This window comes from Lactuca virosa, chromosome 1 (assembly GCF_052849685.1).
Source record: "Lactuca virosa cultivar CGN04683 chromosome 1, Lactuca_virosa_CGN04683_v6, whole genome shotgun sequence".
In the NCBI taxonomy this organism is placed as follows: domain Eukaryota; kingdom Viridiplantae; phylum Streptophyta; class Magnoliopsida; order Asterales; family Asteraceae; genus Lactuca; species Lactuca virosa.
The window spans coordinates 272,556,138-272,579,801 of record NC_136426.1 but is presented as its reverse complement, the minus strand read 5'-3'; positions in this window follow the sequence as shown (position 1 = coordinate 272,579,801).

The following is a 23,664-nucleotide window of genomic DNA, read 5'->3' as shown; positions in this document are numbered from 1 at the left end:
ACCGAACGAGAGTCGTTCCCTTGAACTAGTCGATTAAACCTTCAAGGTACGGCTCTGATATCAATTGTAGGAACTCATTTTTATACGAACGGTGGATGCGGAAGAAAAATATCTCGAGATTTATCGTGTATCAAAATATAAATATATGAAGAACATGATGAGAATTCTTAGAAAGATAAGAAGGAAAGAGAGATAAAATATTATTCCATGAAGAACATTGGTGGGAGAGAGAAACTCTCCTTAGGTGGAGAGAACCCACCAATTCTCTCTCTCTAGAATTACATTGTAAGAAAGATGCATACTAAGAAATGACCATCTCTCCCTTTATATATGAGGGAGAGACAAATACACCAACAATACAATAAAGGGAAAAATACAACCTAACTATCACTCATTATTTGTACCACATTTTCATGCTCCAACAATAGTATTATTTAATTAAAACTTAATCAGAAATTAATTGGAATTAATTTTAAGATTAATTAGATTAATTAAAAGTGCAAGGACCTAAGATGTAATTGTTCGATAGTTGAAAGAGAGGGATTCTAGAATAGTCCTAGGATAGCCGAAAATGATAGGCTTACTTAGGGTTCTAGAATATCCTTTGGAGATAATTAGGAAACCAGATAATTACCTCATTTAAGATATTACTATTTTAACCAAGTAAGGGTTATCTAGGGTTTTCCTATCAACTATAGATAAGGACCATTAGCCTCTAAATTTCAATCATCACTCATATAGCTAAGAGCATAACTGAAATTTCCCTCTCCTCTTCTCTCTTCAAGTTTCCTACTTGTTCGGGTTTGGGTGTGAACCATCAGAGGCACGAGATTTTTGGTGCTAGCTTCCAAAAGTTTTCAAGAAGGATTGTTTGATTGTTTACTACAACAATCAAAAGGTATGTAATCTTCTTCTATGAATTTCGAAATTAGCTAAGGTTATAGGTTTCTTGTTGTTTAATAGAATGTTACTTCAATAGTGTTATGACTAGATCTAATAGGTTACATGTACCCTTAAGCGTATAAGGATTTATCCACATTATTGCATGTAAAACCCAGCAGTGGTATCAGAGTGTATGCTTGTCTAAAAATTGATAGTACATTGCTTGAACTCGAACAAAACCCGACTTGGAGAATTGGCAGAATCGTCATTATGTCGTAGCACCATGTCGTGGTCCTCTTCTGCTACGACGTGGAGATCTTTGGATCTGCGTTTTTTCTTCGTTCTGCCATGACGTAACAGTCCTATGCCACGACGTGGTGCACCCTCTGATCAGCGAAATTGTTTTTTTTTTTGCTTAATTCAAAATTGATTAGGATAATTACTTTAGATAATGTTTTTAAATTGTGTCTAACTGAATATTTATCTTTTTAATCAGATATCCTATATCTTGAATTTGTGAATTATCCTTAAGATTTAATTAATTTCATTAATTGTTTAATTAAGGGTGTAGGTCATTTTTGTTCACTTAACTTTTGACTTTGTGCTCATTTGGTCACTTAACTCAATTTAAGTTTTAAAAGGTCATCGAACTTTTGGCTATGTGCTCATTTAGTCACCTAACTTTTGGTTTGGTAACTTAACTTTCAGATTTGTGCTCATTTAGTCACCTAACTTTTAAAATTGTGCTCATTTAGTCACCTAACTTTTAAAATTGTGCTCATTTTTATAGATTTATTTTAAAAGTTTAGTGACTAAATGAGCATAATTTTAAAAGTTAGGTGACTAAATGAGCACAAATCCAAAAATTAAGTGATAAAACCAAAAGTTAGGTGACTAAATGAGCATAAAGCCAAAAGTTTGATGACCTTTTAAAACTTAAAAAGAGTTAAGTGACCAAATAAGAACAAAACGAAAAGTTAAGTGACAAAAAATTACCTAAACCTTTAATTAAAGGATAAAGATTAAATCAAAATTGGTTTAATTATAAATTAAATTAATTTTTTATTAATTTCGAAAGTTTAAATTTTTAAACCTAGTATTTTAGAAAAATTTTAAAATACACATTATACTATATATAATTAAAAGATTAATATATTATATATATAAGACAAGTCAGTCAAATCGCTAGTACGTCTCATTCACAAAGTCATACTATAAGGGGAGTTTAAGGAAGTGACATATAAAATGACCATCAGTGGGTATCCACTCTTACTCACCACTCTCGTGTATGGTGGAGGGTCGTTAGCCGAACGGGTTTGATAGGACATAATCTCATTAATAAATATAATGATGTAAAATAACTAAACTATTTTTATAAAATCCCACTCTTAGTTACTTTAGAAAAATGTGAAAGTATGTTAGTCCCTAAAATAGCACATTATGATTTATATGTAGTTAGTGGAGCGTGTGTGGTTAACCGGAACACTAATGGTAAATATAAAGAGTAATAATGGGCATCTCGAAGATTATCATTGTTAATGGAGCACATGTGGTTGACCAACACATTAATGAGAGATGATAAATGACATCGAGAGTGTCAAGCCTATTTGTATGGTTATTCACATCTTGTTTGTGATCCTCGGTATCCTAATCACAAATTGAAGAGCATAATCTGAGATTAAACATGTCATTGATAGATTCAATGAATCTCAAAAGATCTAGGAGTTTCATAGTTCGAAATTGGTAAATTGCTTTTACCTACCTTCATAAATTCACGATAAAAAAATATATGTTTTTTGTTAAGTAACATTTAAGTTTATATTGTGATGTTCAAATTGTGACAATTATGACCAAACAATATGCTAAACGATAACATTAATAGTGAAGTCATATATGTTTGATGGGATATAGGTGAGGAAAGTATAATCATTTCCAAGATCTTAAAACATGCTATGGAGTTGTGATTTTATTTCTCATGAAATATAAAATAAATTAGATATCATACCCTATGAACACATAAACAACATTATAGATTTGTTTCAAAAAAACTAAAGTACATTGCTATGTAGTGCATGCATGAAAAAGGAAAAAAGAAAGTGCATTCCATCTTTAATAGCATTTTCACCAATTTCTTTGTAATAACCTACATAACAAATCCATCAAACCATTTACTCCATCTTTAATAGCCTTTTCCACCCTTCTCTTGCACCATCCGGACCTATGGACATTAAAAAAATTCTCAAAATAAGTACATATATGCAAGTATAAGCAACACTGATCCACTAAAAACAAATTCATGTATATATTATATTTTCAAAAGTTCAATAAATCATACAAATGTCATCCAAAAACAAGGAAATTTTTGTTGCTATGTATATAGGGTTCATTACATGTAATCAGACGACAAAAGATTGAAATACAAATTTGAACATGACAAAAGCTTCTACACAATCAAAAGCCACATGATTCTGTCCGGTCCATGATACGACATCTCGTTTAGGCATTTCATCGAACAGTTTCACCGCATTGCTTTGAAACCCACATCTACCATACATACAAGTTATTTGCTAAGACGCCAATCACCCACACAAGTATCCTCTCTTAAGACAATATCAATGAATCTGGTTACCTGGAATGCATACCTGGAGTCGAGGGTCGAAAAAAAAGCCCCCGCCTACAAAAATTAAAATAAACAATAATTAACATCAAAGGGAGGTTAGGAGTTCATGGCTCTATTATTGAAATCAAGATTTGAAGAAGAAATCCCTCATATGAGGAAGATGACAGTGTGGTGGAGGAACGCGTCGGCGGAGGCGGAGGAAGGAGACGACAAAGGAAGGAGGCTGCATGGCCCTTTATCAAATGAGCTGACTGATTGGACGGAGTCAGCCAAAATTGTTGATCGGACCCAATCAGGCATTCAGCTACATATCAAACACGCCATAATTAAAACTTTGTTCATAAAATATTAAAAAGTTTCTAATCTGACGGTATCAGGTATTCTTCTTTCTCCTTAAAATCAAGAGTTAACGTCTTGATTTTGCACAAAATATGCAACACCCCAAAAATAAGACCTAAAAATTTCATTTTTAATTTAATAAAAACATTAATCCAAACATTGTCATACAACCCTAAAATATCAAAGTATGTCGATACATCTGAACAAATCAGAGTAAATCTCAAAATGCAGAAAAACACAGTGTGTGCTCTGCAATCATCCCGGGCTCTTCCGTTTCGATCCTGAAGTACCTAAAACATAAATTAAAAATTGTAAGCACAAAGCTTAGTGAGTTCCCCAAAATACCACATACCATACGTACATAAATAAACACATAATGGGCCCCGCCCGACATCAAGCCCCACTAGGTATACAGATCTATCATTCATCAAGCCCTACCTGGCATCGGGCCCCGCCGGGTATACATACAAACATATAATTATATAATCAAACAGACACATGTGATAATCAAAAGATAATAGCATACAGTACAGTCATCGGGCCCCGCCCGGTATACATATACACATAACATCAAAAGGAGGTTAGGAGTTTATCGCTCTCTTATTGAAATCAATGGTTGAAGAAGAAATCCCTCATATGAGGAAGATGACGGTGTGGTGGAGGAACGCGTTGGCGGAGGCGGAGGAAGGAGACGACAAAGTAAGGAGGCTGCATGGCCCTTTATCAAACGAGTTGACTGATTGGACGGAGTCAGCCAAAATTGCTGATCGGACCCAATCAGGCATTCAGTTACATATCAAACACGCCCTAATTAAAAATTCGTTCATAAAATACTAAAAAGTTTCTAATCTGACGGTATCAGGTATTCTTCTTTCTCCATAAAATCGAGAGTTAAAGTCTTGATTTTGCATAAAATATGCAACGCCCCAAAAATAAGACATAAAAAATTCATTTTTAATTTAATAAAAGCATTAATCCAAACATTGTCATACAACCCCAAAATATCAAAGTATGTCGATACATCAGAACATATCAGAGTAAATCTCAAAATGCGGAAAAACACGGTGTGTGCTCTGCAATCATCCCGGGCTCTTCCGTTTCGATCCTGAAGTACCTAAAACATAAACTAAAAACCGTAAGCACAAAGCTTAGTGAGTTCCCCAAAATACCACATACCATACATACATAAATAAACACATAATGGGCCCCACCCGACATCAAGCCCCACTCGGTATACAGATCTATCATTCATCAAGCCCCACCTGGCATCGGGCCCCGCCGGGTATACATACAAACATATAATCATATAATCAAACAGACACATGTGATAATCAAAAGATAATAGCATGCAGTACAGTCATCGGGCCCCGCCTGGTATACATATACACATAACATGCAAGAGTCATGCAAACATCTAGCATACTAAAATATCAAACCATGGGCCGACATTAGTGCCTTTGACTCGCTAAACACAGTGAGGAAACTCACCTCAGGCTACTGAATCTCACAAATAAATCTCTGGCTGCTGGCCCACTAAAAGCCCCGTGTTATCACAAAATAACATCCAATTAACAATTGGATCCCGACTCACACTAAGAGTCCAAACTAGGGTAAAAGTCCTTTTTACCCTTTTCCGTAACTTGTCCCAATGCCAAAGCCCAATCTAAATGTCCAAAAAGCCCAAATTCCAAAATAATCATCCAAGGCCCAAAATAATAATCTGATGGCCCAACAAGGCCCTAATCATCTAGATTCGAAATATGGCCCACCATCGTGAGCGCAACATATCAAAGCCCATCTGCTGAGTACGCGGGGCGTAATCAGCTCGTACGCTAAGCGTACTTGCTTTGGGGCTTGTACGTGCGACGTTCCAGCTTGTACGCCCAGCGTACTCCCATATCAGCCAACTTTCTCCATTCAACACTTATTCGGTTAAGATGTCGATGTAACATTCCGTTTAAAATAGAATAAAATAAAATAATTAAAATAAAATAATTAAAAAAATAAATAAATAATAAGCTCTAAAGCCTCAAGATATATTTTATATTTTTTTTATTTTAGCCCTAAATCCGTAATAATTTATTAGTGTTAGCGCCAAGGAGTTAAATGATATAATTTCCAAAATGTGGGGTCTATATTGTAACATTAGGACTTAAAATGTAAAGAAATTCTTGTAGTAAGGGCTGTTTGGTAATTATTGGAATTAAATTGAAAACGATTTTAAGCAGGGGTTGTTTGGTAAATTATGGATTTAATTTGAAAAAAATATGGAGAGGGAGGGACTGAAGTGTAAATAGCCTTAAGTTGAATGGAGACGGGGATTTAGCCCGTCACCCCTCCTTTTCCCCTCGTCTCATATTCTCGCTAAACCCTAACCCTAGCATCGTATCTTTCAGCCACCACCCTTGTTTCCCCAACCTCCATTCGCCGCCACCTCCATTGTTGAGGTCGGAAACCACCAAGCCAAGCATCGCCACTGCAACCTCTGCCGACGCCGACGAGAATCACAAGACGATGCCGCTTCATTCGGAGACCGGAGGAGCGAAGTCGTATCTGTTGCTGTTCCTGTTCTTAGTTAGAGGTCGCACAAATTTATCCCTTCCCCGTCTCTCTTTCTGTGATACATTTTCGTTGTCATCGATGTTCCGCTGTGGTTGAAGGCGAAGACGACGTTGGACGACGTGGTTACTGTTGTTATCGACAGTAGATGCAACCGCCTTTCCTCCGAAAGCACCGTCGTTCTCCTTCTCCATTTATGTTCTGCTGCTATGTCGTCGCTGCCGCTTCGGCGGCTGTTCCATTGCCACCATATCTTCCGACTGTCGTGTGCCACTATGTGGGTGGCTAAGTTTAGGTGTGTGTATCTATGTTGGGTGCTTGTGTATCGATGTGTGTGGGTTTGTTTCAGTCAATTTCGTGTGTGTATGTGTTCGCTTGGCCGGAAATCAAGAGAGCATCCACCACCACCACCGTGAGGTGGTGGCTGCCGTCCCTGACCACCGCCTGCCGGCCCGAGGGTGGTTGTTTTATGTGTGTTTCTCACGTGTTTGTGCATGAATCAATGTATGGCATCGTGTAGATGTTGTTTGGCTGAATGAACCAGCGAGAAGAACCACCATGGCAGCCAACCATGGTGGTTGCTGCCTTGCTACTATCTTCTGCCGCCATCAGTCACCGTGAGAGGTGGCTATGTGTGTGTATATTGGTGTGTGTACGTGTTTTCAATGATGAAATGTTGTACGAATTTGCTTGGCCGGAAAATAATCAAAGAAAACCCGTCACCACCACCGTGAGGTGGTGGCTGCCACCTTCTGCCGCCATGGACCGTCGCGACCACCACCGCCCAAGGTGGCAGTGAGTGGTGCCTTATTTATTAAAATATATATTTATTTATTTAACTAATAATCTAATTTTAGGAGTAGGAAACCCTAATTAGGGTTTAGAAAACCCTAATTTTGGAGTTGGTCGGGACCCACATTAAAACTTTTAATTAAACTTAAAATAATAATTAATAATCCTCTACAATTAACTTAATGCAATATTGGAATTAATCGATTAAGTCCTTAGGGGGGGGGGGGTTAAGTGTAGAGCACTAACCCTAGTTATCATTTTATGTGAAACCTTAATCGTCATTTCATCTGAGGAGGTCACTGTGCAAGTGACTATGACTTATGATCGAGTATTGACTCAAGTATCTTCCTGTAGGTGATTGGAAGTGAGTTGAAGGTGGTATAGTTCTTCATTGCTACAGTGGTTATCTACGTGCATATCGAGGTGAGTTTCGCCTCACTGTACTCGTGGGTCGAAGGCACCAATGCCGACCCACTAGTTTTGGTTATTTACTAGTAGAGGGATGCCCTAGGGACTGTATATAGTCGTGTAGGATAGACTGAGGACTCTTGATCTAAGCTCTCTTACCTGTTCCTTGTTTGGTTGTGGTTCTAGAGTAGGATCACCTGTCCGGGTGACTATCTCACCTCTGAGTATATACGGCCATGCATTCCTTGGATTGTTGATATTTAGTATGCTGATATGCTATAGTGATCTATTAGATATGTCTCCTAGTATTGAGTATGTTTCTTTTTGGTAATAAGTCGGAGAACTGTAGGTTATATGTGCTTGCTGGTTATCATTTATGGAGTGCCCTTAGGGACTGTCGGTGGTCATGTAGAGCTCTTGGTCTAGGCTCTCTTGCATGTTCCTTGTTTGGTTGTGGCTCTAGAGTAGGATCATCTGTTCGGTTGGCTAGCTCACCTCTGGTTACTTATGGTTATGCATTCTATGGGGGTTAGCTGGTAATGAGGCTGTATGTTGTGAGAGGATTAGTAGGCAGTAGTGAGTTGTATGATTGTTGTTTGCCTGTATTATGTGCCTACTTGATCCTGATTGTTTATATGTCGACATATTGTGTTCGGTTGAGTTGAGGTGGTCCTGCTTTGTGCGGTAGGTCAAGATACCTGGTGCAGGCCGGCTGTAAGCCGTAGGCACGGAGGCTCCGGAGGAGCGGTAGGGTTGAGGCGGTAGGCCAACAAACCCTGGGTATTCCAACCCAATGGTTGATTGGACCCGACATGCCTGGTATTCCATCCCGAGGCTGATTGGGCCAGGCATGAGTAGTTGTGTTTATGCTTTGTTTTGTGTAGTGGTATATTGGGGGAAACTTACTAAGCTTTGGGCTTACAGTTTTTGGGTTATATTTCAGGTACCTCAGATGATCGTGGGAAGGCGAAGGCTTGATTGTGTACCTCATCGTGTTTTACATTATGATTTTGGGAAAACTCTGATATTAAACATGTTTTGGAAACTATGTTGTAAACAAATATGATTTCTGGTGGGTTTTAAAAACTTTAAATTTTTCATGAATTTTATGGGTGTTACACTTGACCTAAAACTTAGATTTGACATCCCTAAGGTGGTTTATCACGTAAAGTTGCCAACTTTACGTGCATGCATGGCTTAATGGGGCTCTAGAGCTCAAAAGAGCTTAATACATGCATGAGACCAAAACCACCATAAAGTTTGCACCTTTATGCTTAAGAAACCCTTAATATGCCCAGATCTACAAGGATAGGTCCCATAAACTACCTTAGCTAACAAAACCAACCAAAAAGGACCAAAATAGCCAAAAGCAAGCCAATGCATAGATCTATGGAATGAGATGACAAGCTTTGAACGTTATACCTCAAAAACCACGAAATGAATGTGCTAAACCTGGATCTCTAAGCTCCCCTCCAAAGAATGAGTCTTCAAGATACTTCTTATACCACTTTAAGATGCACAAAACCCTCAAATGATCAAAACAAGAGCACAAGAGCACCACACAAAGGCAAGGGACAAACTAGGGTTTTCAAAGGGTGGATGCTGGTCTAAAATGTCCAAGAAGTGAGTTAATGAGGCTTAAATATGGCACAAACCCTAAAAATTAGGGTTTGCCCCTGGCCAGCGTGTGCCTAACGTAACCCTTGTACGCCCAACGTACGAAGCCGATACCCGCGATCATAAAACAGCTAGTACGCCAAGCGTACCCTATGGTAGGCCCCGCATACTAACCACAAGGACCAAAATGCAACACTTTCAATAATTAGGGTTGATTAAGAACATACCAAATCATGTGTTACAAAATACCATAACTAAGTTTGGTAACCATAACTAAGTTTTTTACTCATTTATGATATTCTTATTATGCTCCTTTAGACGGGATAAATTCATATATACTCTAAATAAATGGCTAAATATCATATTTATGTCTAAAATTTAAATATCATAATATCCCTAAATGAATACCCAAATTATCATATTTGTGTAAGATAAAAAAATTAGACATTTTTAATCATTTGTAATCATTATTTTTATCAGTTAACTTTTATACTCTCATTATATATCTGATAAATCTAAGTTTAAAATATATATATATATATATATATATATATATATATATATATATATATATATATATATATATATATATATATATCTTTTAATTAAAACCAATAGTTTTTATCTAAACTAAACCTTAATACAACCTTTTTTAACTAAATTCCATCCTAAACTATTTTCTCCATATAAAAAAAATTATCCAACTTATAAAAAAATAAAAATATTTTCCTTTGGCTCATGCACTATGAGTAAAAGAAACAAAGGTGTTTCTTATATTTGCAACCACATATTTTGACAAACTTATATTATATTTTGCATGTTGGAGATTGGACGTTGTTTTTAATAAAGAATTCAAAATAAAGCCGGATAAGCAAGATGTGTACATGAGCTTTGCACCTGTGTTGTATACTTGGTCAACATATATTATCTTTTGCTTTAGTAGTTATCTTTTGCTTTGGTAGTTTCATATTTTCTTATTGATTTGTTATTTCCCTTTCACCGCATCTATATTTATAGCCGCTTTGGCATCTAGAACGAATCATCGTTTTTGTGTGAGAAATACACCAGTGATAATATTTATCATTTGGTATCAGAGCAAATTTTGATCACTAAAGAGAGAATAACGATGATGAATGACGATAAGATGAAGGCGTCGGTCTTTGATGGCCATTATGAGCATTGGAGTGAAATGATGAAGGTGTGGAACCTGATTGATTTAGGAATTAGAGAACCGACAGTTAGGATTGCTCAAAGTGAAGCAGAAAAGAAAAAGTTGGAAAAGTTGCAAGTGAAAGATTTGCAAGTCAAACATTACTTGTATCAGGCAATCGATCAGGTTACGTTTGAGCAAATACCAGATAGAAAAGCCTCCAAAGCTGTGTGGGACTCCATGAAGCAGATATTTGCAGGAAATGAACAAGTGAAAAAATCCATGTTGTAGAAGCTTCAAAGAGATTTCGAAGTCCTTTAGATGAAGACAAATGAGACTATCACAGAATACTTTGGTAGGGTTTTGATAGTTTCCGATCAGATAAGAGGCAATGGAGAACTAATACCGGACGTTAAGATCGTTGAAAAGATTCTCAGAACCCTGACCGATAAGTATACATATGTGGTGGTCTCTGTAACGGCCCAAAAATCAAGGGTAAAAATTTCATTTTTTATTATAGTCAAAACACAGATATCTTTTAATCCAAGTATTCCAAAAACATTTTTGATTAAAACATTTATCAAAGTTCATCCCAAAATCACATAATGCGGAAAACACGGGTGTGTGTGTTGCAATCAAGCTGAGCCCTTCCTTTTCAAAACAATAATACCTAAAACCGTAAACAAAACTGTAAGCACAAAGCTTAGTGAGTTCCCCAGAGCTTACCCCACACAATCCACATAACCACATAATCCATATAAGCTATAACAGCTACATAAACCATATCAATCACATAAGCCATGCATATAAACATATAGGGATGTCGTGGGCTCCTCCCAAGGTCTTACTCCAGGATGTCGTGGGCTCCCCCCCAGGGTCTTATACCTTCGTGCCATGGGCTCCCCCCACAGTCTTTACCTGGTATGCCAAGGGCTCCCCCCATGGTCTGATATCCAACTGCCTCGGGCTCTGCCCGGGGTCTTCCATGTAAATGACACAGAGTCACAAGCATACTACATATCACGGAACTTAACTATCCTACTACATAACACACACACACACACACACACACATATATATATATATATATATATATATATATATATATATATAAACATATGAGGATGTCGTGGACTACTTCCAGGGTCTTATACCTATGTGCCATGGGCTCCCCCCATCATCTTTACCTGGTATGCGATGGGCTCCCCCCATGGTCTAATAACCAACTGCCACGGGCTCCCCCATGGTCTTCCGTGCAAGTATCACAAAGAAAACTAGCATACCACACATATCAGTAATGAATCCGTAATAACAATACAACTAACTGAATGGGTCGGCATTGGTGCCTTAGACCCATTGGTATGGTGAGGAGACTCACCTCGGATGAAAAGCTTCCCGAATGACATCCTTAGCTGCTGCCCCGCCGACATCCCGAGATATCCATACCAATCTATATACCCAATTAGCAATTTGGTTTCATACTATAATTCCTAATCCATACATGGGGTAGGATAACCATTCTACCCTTGGCCCAGTATGATCCAAGACTGAGGCCCAAGTCCAAAACAAAAGCTCAACACTATAACGTCCATAATTCGTCAATGGGCCTAACCCGAGAAGGCCCAATACCAAAAAGGCCTTGAATACTGAACGGTCAAGCCCAGTCAACTCCTGGTCAATGTCCAAGTCAACGGTCACGGTCAACAATCCATGATGACCCAACTCGTCGAGTGCATCTAGCAACTCGGCGAGTCACCTGAGTAACCCGTCAACTCGCCGGGTTACCTATGTAACTCGTCGATTTCCTTAATGTCCAGAAGACTGCAAACTCATGCAGACCAAAAATCTAATCCTTCATTGCACTCATCCATAATCTCAAAAACGGGTAAACCCTACCGGACTCGTCCAGTCGACTAAGGGACTCGACGAGTTCCTTCAGTCCTTTTTGTGTTCAGTCCTTTCCAGTGGGATCCAAGGTCCCAAACTTCAGATCCAATCCCCTAGGGTTGAGATACCACGTAAAGTTGCTAACTTTACATCCATGCAAGGCATTAAAGGCTAAAAACACTTAATCAAGGCTTGTTAAGGGACTTAGAGCATGAAGGAGGGCCAAGACTTGATAAAGTTGGAAACTTTAAGTCCCCAAAGGCCCTGAGATGTCCAGATCTACATCCATATCTTCATATCATGCTCCAAACCAAGAATGGTACCAAACTAGGCTAATAATGGCCATAAACTTTCATAGAAGGAGATTTAGGCAATGGAAGGTCAAGGTTGCGACTTTATACCTTAAAATGGTTGCCACACTGGAGGAAATCCCGGATCTACTGCCTTCCACTTAATCCAACCTCTTCAACCTTCAAGTTCCTTCCAAAAGAGCACCAAGAATCACTTTCCAAGCTCACATACACACCAAATGGGAGATGAGACACGATTTAGGGTTTCTCTGGACAAAGGAGGTGATAAGGGAGGCTACAAGTGAGGCTTAAGGCCTTTAAATATGGTATAAACCTTGAAAATTAGGATTTCCCCTTTCAGCTCCTACTCGTCGAGTTGGTGCCTTCCAACTCGTCGAGTAGGTCCCTCATCGCGTGCCAAATGTGATCACTACTCGACGAGTTGGAGCTCCCCAACTCGTCGATTCCCAGCCCAAAACTCTAAAAATGTTGAAAACTGACCAATACCTAAACCAAGCGTTACAAATCTCCCCCACTTGAACTAGACTTCATCCTTGAAATGTAACATCCTAAAATTCAAAGCCAAAAATTTCACTTTTAAGTAAGTTATTATAAAACCATAAGTATAAAAACATCCGTAATAACATCTCATGTCAAAACAAAAGTGTCAATAATCAAAACATGTAATCATAAAACAATATCAGAGTGCAATCCCAAAAATCTCATGTGCGGAAACATAGTGTGATGCGCTGCGATCGAGCCGGCTCCTTTCTTTTGAAAACGAAGTACCTGAAACTAAAACCGAAAACCATAAGCACGAAGCTTAGTGAGTTCCCCAAATACCACATACCATACATATCAACATACTGCCTAACATATTTGGGTGCTGGCCTACCCCTTTGCTCTCTTTCAACCGGATACTGTCTAGCATATAAACACATACTCGCATACTGTCATACATAACGATGAGCCATTCATATATCATAATCAGTAAAGATGCTATGTGCCAAACATAGTCTTGCCATTATCCCACGGGCGGCCAGGTGGTCTTTCTTGCCAAGCCGGGGGGCCACCCCCTCGGTCTCACAGACAAGTGCCAAGAGCCACCTCCTGGTCTTCCATGCACGAATCACAAAGACAACTAGCATACATACTACTCTACTTAGCTAATCAGCATATAGTGTGCCAGGAGCCACCTCTTCGTCTTTCATACATAATGCCTAGGGCTAACCCCCGGGTCTTCCTACCATACATAATAACATATTGTGTGCCAGGAGCCGCCTGCTGGTCTTTCATACATAATGCCTAGGGCTAACCCCCGGGTCTTCCTATCATACATAAACTAAATGGGCCGACATTGGTACCTTAGACCCATACAAATAGTGAGGAGACTCACCTCGCACTGCTGAAGTCTGGCTGATACACTTCTGACTGCTACTGGCAATTCCCGAACTGCTGATCCTTCGGCTCCCTGAACTATCAATACCAACATAACACTTAGACCATAGTACTCTCAAAGGTCAAGCTAGGTCAACCCTGGACAAGGTCAAAGTCAATGCACCGGGTTGACTCAACTCGTCGAGTTCCAAAACTCAGAATCCTGAATTCGCGACCCAACTCGTCGAGTCAACCCCTGACCCGTCGAGTTTCCTGGCTACTTACTCATGGTCGCGACTCATCCCATCAACTCGCCGAGTCACTCCTCGGACTCGTCGAGTTCAACCATGCAAAATCGGGACAATCCACCTCGACTCGTCGAGTTCCTTCCTGGACTCGCCGAGTCCCTTAGTCTGATGAGCTAACTTAATAGGTTAAGCCCCTATACTTCAGATCCCAACTCCAAATTTCGAATACACTCTGGAAATGACCTTAGAAGGGGAAAGTTTCCAAATTTACCCGACAATACCTTTGCTTGAAGGATTTTACTCAAACCCTAACTCTTAAGGACCTAGATCTTGGTCCACAAGTCACCCATACACCATACAAATGCACCCAAACACAGATCTAGACCCAAACATCTCATAACCATGCAAATCTCCTGCCTTTTTCCTTCCATACATGGCCTTTTGAGCTAAAAAGGCCAAATGATTACTCTATTTCTTGCATGGGGACACCCATGGCATAAACCTTGCACCTTTACGCCATAATAGCCCTTAATGGTTCTAGATCTGAAAACATAAGCCTTTGGGACATCCATTTCTCACATGCTAGGGTACCAAAAACCCTCTTAAAGTGACCAATAAGAGATCTATCAAGTTAAAGGTCAAGGTGAAAACTTGATTACCAGAAAATGATGAGGATAGGGTGTTGCTTCAGGATCTACACTTCCTCTCTTGAATCCCCAAGGTTTCTCCTTCTTCTTCAAGCTTCAAGGCACTCAAGAACACTCATAAATGGCTCACAAGCTCATGGAAAGCAATAGGGTTTCGTGGGTTAGGGTTTGGACAGTGGGGGGGGCTGAGAATGGGGCTGAAAGGTGGAGAATAAGATGCTTAAATAGGGGAAAAAAGCCCGAACTTAGGGTTTACCAAACCTAGACCAACTCGCCGAGTTGGTCCTCCAACTCGTCGAGTAGGTCACTTAATCCGCGCCACAAAAACTTACTCTTACTCGTCGAGTCATCCCTCTGGATTCGCCGAGTAGACTTCTTGACTTGAGATTTTCCTTTCTTTTCTAGGTCTTCTGAATTCGGGGTGTTACAAATCTCCCCCACTTAAACCAGGCTTCTTCCTCGAAGTCCGCTTCGGCTAACTACCCCGCAACCACTCACTGCACTCCTACACGATGCATACTTCGTCTGCTCGGTCCAATCCTCGGAGGACCGCTCCTATAAGTCTTCCATCCGGTTATTCCGCAAAAGCAACTCCTGGAGGTACAACCTCGAGAGCACTCTAATCACTAACGATCCCGAGTACATCGCTCTTACTCATCCGACATTCCTTCCGGTACTCCCCGAGTACTTACACTTGATACCCAAGGGGTTCACCCCTTTTCTTTGTGCAGTCCACGGCCTTCCCAAGGCAACTGAACATATACAACAACTTTTCCTCTCTCTGTGAAGAACAGATCCTTCGCTGTACTAAATCGCCATTCACTCCCAGTGCCGGTAACTTCACTGTTATCTACTGAATGCTTCCTCCCACTGTATCCTGGTATGAGTGACTTGGCGCCTCCCGATCAACTGGTTGCTACACGCATGAATTCTCCTTTCACTACTCCTGACCGACGATCCTACTATCTCTTATCTGCCTTCCGGATAGACTAAAACCATCTTGGTCCCCTCTGATCTATCATATCTGGATTACCGGACTCCCACCGGTTACTAAACCCAACACAATCTCTCAGTTGCTTCCAACGACTTCCGAAGAAACCTCAATTATCAAAAGCTATTCTATCCACATTTCCACTCATAGCCCCACCCTTCCTGCTGATCCTCGCGATCATACCATCTAACCACTACTTGCCAGCATAATCTACCACAAAAGGTGAATGCTACCCGAACCGCTGCAGTCTTACATCACACCTGGTCTCCAACGAACTACCACTTTCCGAAACCAAACCTACTGTGGCCTACTCACATCCGAGCGGCTGCCCCGCCCTATCTTAACCATCTGAAGAACCTTGTGAACGAATCACACATCAACCACATTCTTACTGTCGAATGGGGATCGACAAATGCTACGGGCCACTCCGCAGTCTTACGCTCCCATACTAACTGACCACTAATGAATGTTACGGACTAACCCGCAACCTTACCACACCCACATACCAAAGGCTAACTAACAAATGCTACGGGCCACCTTGCAGTCTTACTAATAAATGCTACGGGCCACCCCACAGTCTTACTATACTCTTCCTGCCAACTCGTGAATGCTACAGGCCACCCCATAGTCTTATAACACTTCTACACTATCTGCCAACTAATGCTACAGGCCACCCCGCAACCTTATCATATATCTCATACTATCTGACCTCTGGTGAATGCAACGGCTATCCCGTAGTCTGACAACACCTTCCACCCTGATTGGCTGCTAGTGTGTGCTACGACTATCCCGTAGTCTGAGAACACCTTCCACCCTGATTGGCTGCTAGTGTGTGCTACGGCTAACCTAGCAGTCTTACAAAACCTCCCACACCGACTGGCATGTGCCCACAACCTAATGATCCAACTGAACTCCTGACCTGACCGAAATCCTCAAACGGTTTTCCTGAAACCTGCTATCAAACACTCCGAGGACGCGATCCCATCATTGGCAAGTTTCCAAACTTCCAATTCACACTATAACCAGACCATACAGCCGCTTGATTCGTTCTTCTTCCTGACAATAATTCGAAACTCATCCAGGTTTCCCAGCCGCTTCTACTTCTGAATCCCTGGACAATTCTCCCCCACTTAGATTCGACTTAATTCCTTAAAACATACGAGACTTGCAGGATCCTCATTCCTTCTTTCCTTACATGACCGACATGCTAATCATCAACGGTCCACTCTGCTAGTGGTCCACTACTACTCCATTCCGCTGACTGCACTATTACTGAAGACTAGATGAACGCGCTCTGAATCCCACTACTGATGATCCCATGCTTGTTCTAATGTCCTGAAGGTCCAAATAACCAATGCTGAGAGCGACCTCTTCAGTGATAGACCACTTCCCTTGATGCTTCCAAAAGGGGAAATGACCTTACACTAGCTACTAACAATTCCAGGTATGCAATTGGCATATGAAATTTTGAAAATACAATATGAATACAAGCAGGGAGATGACTCATACATACTCTTGCCTGAGACCGAGGCAAGAACAACCATAGTACCGATAGAATCGAAAAGAGCAATTGATACATACCTGCAACATTGCCTGCCGTAATCCGAATATCTCCTGCATGTCACTGCAAAGTCCGACTCCTCTCTGCTGGGGCTCCTGCCCTACCTTCTCGTCCATCAGTAATCCACAAAATGTCCGGAGCAAACGTGCTTACTGCCCCTCCCCTCATCGTCGGACAGTCGGCCTTCTTGTGGCCCACCTGATCCCAGTGAAAACATAATGGGCTTGCCCCTGCGGGCAGCCTCTGCTAATGTGACCATCCCCGCCACACTTGTAGCAGCCTGAACCCCTGGAACGACAAACTCCCTCGTGCGGTTTCCCGCACGTGCTGCACTGACTTCGGCCCTGCCGGCCTACCAATCGCTGATCTAAAGTCTTGGACGTCTTCCAGGGACCCTCCAAAGTATACACCTGATCCAACCTCCTCTTCTCAATGTGCTCCAAATCAATATCCCGCTCTCGGGCTCTAGAGATCATATCGTTCAGGGTCTCGTACCCTGAAATACTCACGAACTTCCTAATGCCATCCCTCAACATGTCGTGATACCTCACTTTCTTTATCTCCTCATCTTCCACATACTGTGGTACCAATAAATCCCTCTTCTGAAATTTGGCAGTGATCTCTGCCACAGTCTCTGTAGTTTGGCGGAGGTCCAGAAACTCTCGCGCCAACTGCTGCACCTCAATCACTGGTGCAAACTCAGCTCAGAATCTGGTCGAGAATTCATCCCATGACATGACTGTTGGATTAGATGTCTAATCCCATAACTATTATTGGTATGTATTCGACCCGAGAGTAGCATGGTCCATTTGGGTTGCACTTTACCGGAACAATTTATATGGATAGTCTTTTGAGAATAGTATGCTTATGATTTATATTAATATAATATAAGTTCTAATATATTAATATGAAATCATATTATTTAATTAGTATTGATCAAGAATTAATTTAGAATTAATTTAGTGATCAAAAGGAACTAATTAAATATGGACTATTGTATATATATGGAATGGGCCAAGTTCATTTAGGTTGGGCTAAGCTTGCATGGATAGTCCATGGAGTTTTTTACCCATGGATCCTATGAAAATGAAAGGTCATGGGTATTAGGGTTTACATGAATGTAACCCTAATCCTCCATACTATATAAAGAGGTCTTTGGCACATGAAATGGCACTAGTGTGTGAGAAAACAAGAGTGGGCCAATTTCTAGTGGGCTTACTATTCTCTCAAGTGTTCCAAGGTGTTTTTGGTGATTTGTGATTCCACTTGAGGCTTCCACACTATTGGGGCTAAGATCTTAAAGTTCAACACTTCAAGCTACATCAAAAGGTATGTTATCTAACTAGGCTTTTGTAGTATAGTTGCTTCATATTATGCTAGTTAGGATTAAAACCTTGGAATATCAAATATTTGTTGGATTAATGTCTAAGTCCATAACTATATTTGGTGTGTACTTGACCCGACCCGGCATGGTCCATTTGGGTTGCACTTCACCGACACAATTTATATGGATAGTTTTTTTGAGAATAGTATATTTATGATTTATATTAATATATTATAAGTTCTAATATATTAATATGGAATCATATTATTTAATTAGTATTGATCAAGAATTAATTTAGAATTAATTAAGTGATCAAAAAGAACTAATTAAATATGGACTCTTATATATATGGAATGGGCCAAGCTCATTTAGGTTGGGCTAAGCTTTCATGGATGGTCCATGGAGCTTTTAACCCATGGATCCTATGTAAATGAAAGGTCATGGGTATTAGGGTTTACATGGATGTAACCCTAATCCTCCATAATATATAAAGGGGTCTTTGGCTCATAAAATTGGCACAAGTGTGTGAAAATAAGAGTGGGCCGATTTTAGTGTGCATACATATTCTCTCAAGTTCTTCCAAGGTGTTTTGGTGATTTGTGATTCCATTTGAGGCTTCCACACTATTGGGGCTAAGCTGTTAAAACTTGAAGACATCAAGCTACATCAAAAGGTATGTCATCTAACTAGAACTTTGTAGTATAGGTGCTTCATAATATGCTAGTTAGGATGAAACCTTGGAATAGTTAATATTTGCATGTATAATAGAGAAAACATAGATCCAAGGTTTATAGGGTTGCATGTACACCATAGGAGTGTTAGAATGATCAAAACCCAACAGTGGTATCAGAGCCATGGGTTGTTTTCTGTTATATTGATGCAAATGTTTTATTTTCAAGTTGGAAAAAAAAGGAAAAAAAAACATGACGTTTGTCAAATTTTAAGATAATTACTTGTTTTTGTGAAAAACTAATTATTTGTAAAATTTGAATCATTTGCTATATGAGTTGAATTATGTCAAATTTAGTAAAAGATAAAATGATATGATTATTTTATTAGTTTTAAAAGTTTGATCTAAAGAGTTTTTTGAAACCTCCATAAGTTATGGATATGAAAAGGTTTTTAAAAAAAAAAATTGATTCAAAGTTTTTTATGGAGTTACAAAACTTGGTCTTAATGTTTTAAAGAATTCCATAACTTGTTCTTAAGTTATGGAACATGAAAAGTTTCATCATAAAACAAGTATTTAACTCCATAAGTTATGGAATCCAAAAGTTTTCAAGAGTTACAAAACTTGCCCTCAAGTTTTGGAATTTGGAAAAAGTTTTTTTATGATAAAAAAAAAGAATTGAATTCTAAAACTCTTGGGTTCATAACTTAAACAATTAATTAAATGGTTTTAATTTTGAATTTAATAATTGGAATTATGATGTTTTTATTGAATAATTCAATTAACTCTTATGGACTTTATTAATAGATAATTAAAGTGTTTAATTAAAAGAGAATTAATAATTCCATAATGACATGGTTTAAATTTAATTAAATTAAGAGTATAGTTTAATTAATAGATTAAACCACCAAGTATTTTAAATGTCTAAAATACACCCTTAAACTTTTCCGAAAAAACCTGCTAGTGGAGGAAGACCTCCTAGGGATAAGAGACATAGGGCTAAAGAGAGAGCCAAAAGGGAAGTTTTTTCTTTCTTTCAATCCAAATAAGAGAACAAAGAAACCACTCAATAATATTAAAAGTTTAATATATTATATGTATAACAGCAAGTCGTCTTACCATTAGTAGGTCTCATTCACGAAACCGGTCTATAAGGGGGGTATAAGGTTACTGCCTATAAAATGGCAGTTTAATGGGTGTCCACTCTCACCCACCGCTTCCTTGACTAATGGAGGGTCGTTAGCCGAACAGGTAGGACAAGGACTATAATTCTCCCTTCATTATAAGTATAATGATAAATACTAAGTAACTAAACACTTATAAATTTCCAATCTTAGTTACTTAGGAAAATGTGAATAAGGTGCTAATCCATGAAATTACACTTTGCACCTTTGTTAAGTCGTTAGTGGAGCGTGTGTGGTTAACCGGCACACTAACCTGGACTTAACAAGGTAGACAAAGGGTAACTTAATGTTTATCATAGTTTCGTTGGAGCGTGTGTGGTTAACCGGCACATCGATTGAGGGGTAAATATTAAGGGTACCAAGTATATTTGCATGGTTACTTCACACCTTGTTTTGTGATCCTCGGCATCCCAGTCACAATACCTGAAGGGCACACTCGAGATTGAAACATGCCATTGAAAAGTTCAATGAATCTCAAAAGAATCTAGGAGTTTCAAAACCAATTAAAAACCTAATAATACATTTCGTTTATCTTGGTGGAAATTGGTGAATCGTCATTCACCTACCTTCAAATATTTTATAGCTTGGATTACGGCATCCCTCTTCCAAGTTATAAAATAGTTTGTTGGGTCCTAGCCTTAATATATCATATTGGGTGTTATATTAAGGACTTAAATCAACTTTACGTGAATTTCTCCCATTGTTGATGTCTGGTTTAGACAATAATGATCTTCCCAAACCAAGCTTTCCTAATGAATATGACTTCCCGAGTTTGGCTCATGGAAGTCATACTTCTCTTCCTCCACCTCCTCCAATTATTCTCCCTAACCCACAAGTTCAAGAACACTCAAGCCCTAATGGCAAGGAAGGTCTATGTGTGATCACATCTTAGAGATGAAGTCACATATTGACAAGCCGAGAGAGTTGGGTGTCAAAGTCTTGAGAAAGTTGGATGTTCAATCACTTTCTAAGTCACATAGTGAGTTCCTTTGGGACTACTATGAAACAGACTATGACATGAACCTTAATGATCATATCTATTTGCTTGGTGCTGCTGAATCAGCAACGATTTGGAACGATAGTAAAGCAAATTTGATTAGAAGATCAACTTCCCAAAAACTTTATGGACAGTGACAATGGTGACACTGGAAATCCAGAAAAAGCATTCTCTTTCCAATGGAAAGGGATTGGCCATAGTCAACCCGGTTGACCAAATGGTAAAGAGAAAGGCTAAGTCTGAGATAGTCCCATTACCAAAGGGTCCATATGTTTATTTTGCCGAAGGAAGGGGCGTTGATTGCAAAGCTGCCAAATTTACCTAAGGATGTTAAAGTCAATAAGTTTGACTCTACATCAGGTAGAGCCCATTATCTAACTCTGTTAAGTTCTATTCTGAGATCCTCATTACATGATGTGACTGGGTCACATGTTGATGTTTTAAGAATCAAAGAATAGAGAGAAATCTTAAAGGAAGTATATGCTGATTCTGATCGCGAAGGTGGATTTCGATCGCATCATAATTTTGAGCAGTTGCTTAAGAAGTTATGATATATTGCTAAGGAATAGATAACAACAATTTTCCATGTGGATTGTAAGGATAAGTTTTTCCGTAAAGTTTTAAAATAAAAGTAAATTGTTTAATTTTATTTATTTGAAGTATCCTTACAATGGCATTTGTGGAAAATTGTTGCTTATATGATTCCACTGACAGCAATATTGGAAAATGGATTTGATTCTTTCATTTGTGGTAGTGTCTAAATTTACCAAATCAGGAAAGTTCCTCATCGCCCAAGTTTCAATTGGACCGAAACTTGGAATCATGCAAGTTGAATAGTATGATGAATGAGAACTTTCAAGCATTGGAAAATCAAGACTAATTACTTGTTCACATGGATGTGTGAGTCAAGTGAAGGACTAAAGGGGTCGAGTATACATTCTTGTGCACTGGTCATGTCCACCACAAAGCTCGTTAAGACTATTTGATTTACTAAAGTTTAGTAAATATGGTTATACTTACAAGTTTAAGTATAATTCTGAAACATTGGAAAAGTCTCAATGTATGGCAGAACGAATGGGAAGAATCAAATTAGGCAGAAAGATAAAAGTTTCTCAAATCTGAAAAGATGAGAGAGTACTTTAGTATCATGTTTGTGATCATCTTAATGATTCAGAAATCATATCACAATTAGTCCTCTAAAGGTCATCTTAGTGCATTCTTATGACTAAGAAGAGGAGTCATGAATTGTTGAAATGGTTAGATTAGAAAACTTAATGCAAGAAGCATGTCCAAAGCAATGTACTTTGAATATGAGACTTAGCTTCCATGGAGTTGATCTCCATTGGAATACCTTATAATGACTGTTGACAAGTCTTTGTGACTTTGTACATATTCATTACAGGAGGGTCAGTGCATATAAGTTTAAAATCTAAACAGATTTCGATAAATGATAGGAATTTGAAATTCTCACATTTTTCGATAAGGATTTGGGAGTGTGAAATTAGAATCATTGAAATTATGTTCAATTGGTTTATTTCACAAAGTAAGGATCATAGACAAACATAGAGTGCATACTTGGTGTATGGCAAAGCTATTGTTTAAGAAAAACATAGTGTACATGCTTGGAGCATGGGACAACTAGTGTCTTTAATTCAAGTATAAAGTTGATAAAAACGAAACAATGAATAATGAGTAATCAGTATGGTGATAAATAAAAGTGTTTATTTATATTCATAGGGTTTGATACCATATTTGATTCATTTATTCTTGTGTTTCACTTTGCATGTTTTGACTTCCAGAATAACTAAGTCGCTCTTCCTAAATGATTAAGTTATTCAAACCATCCACATTCGGTCATATGTTGGAAGTAGATATGAATCAAGACTATCATGGGTTGTCTTGTAGAGGTCCAAGTTGGTGGACAAAGTTGTGCTACAACACTCATGAGTGCTCATAAGTTCTGAGTATTGGATTCAACCCGCGCTCATTTGAATCACTCATGGATTTTATCACGAGTGATCATGAGACGATAATATCTTATATTCTTCAAACCTAGAGATATGAGTTGTTACTATGAGTTGGTTGTACATTGATTGCACGAAAACGCATTCGGTAACTCGA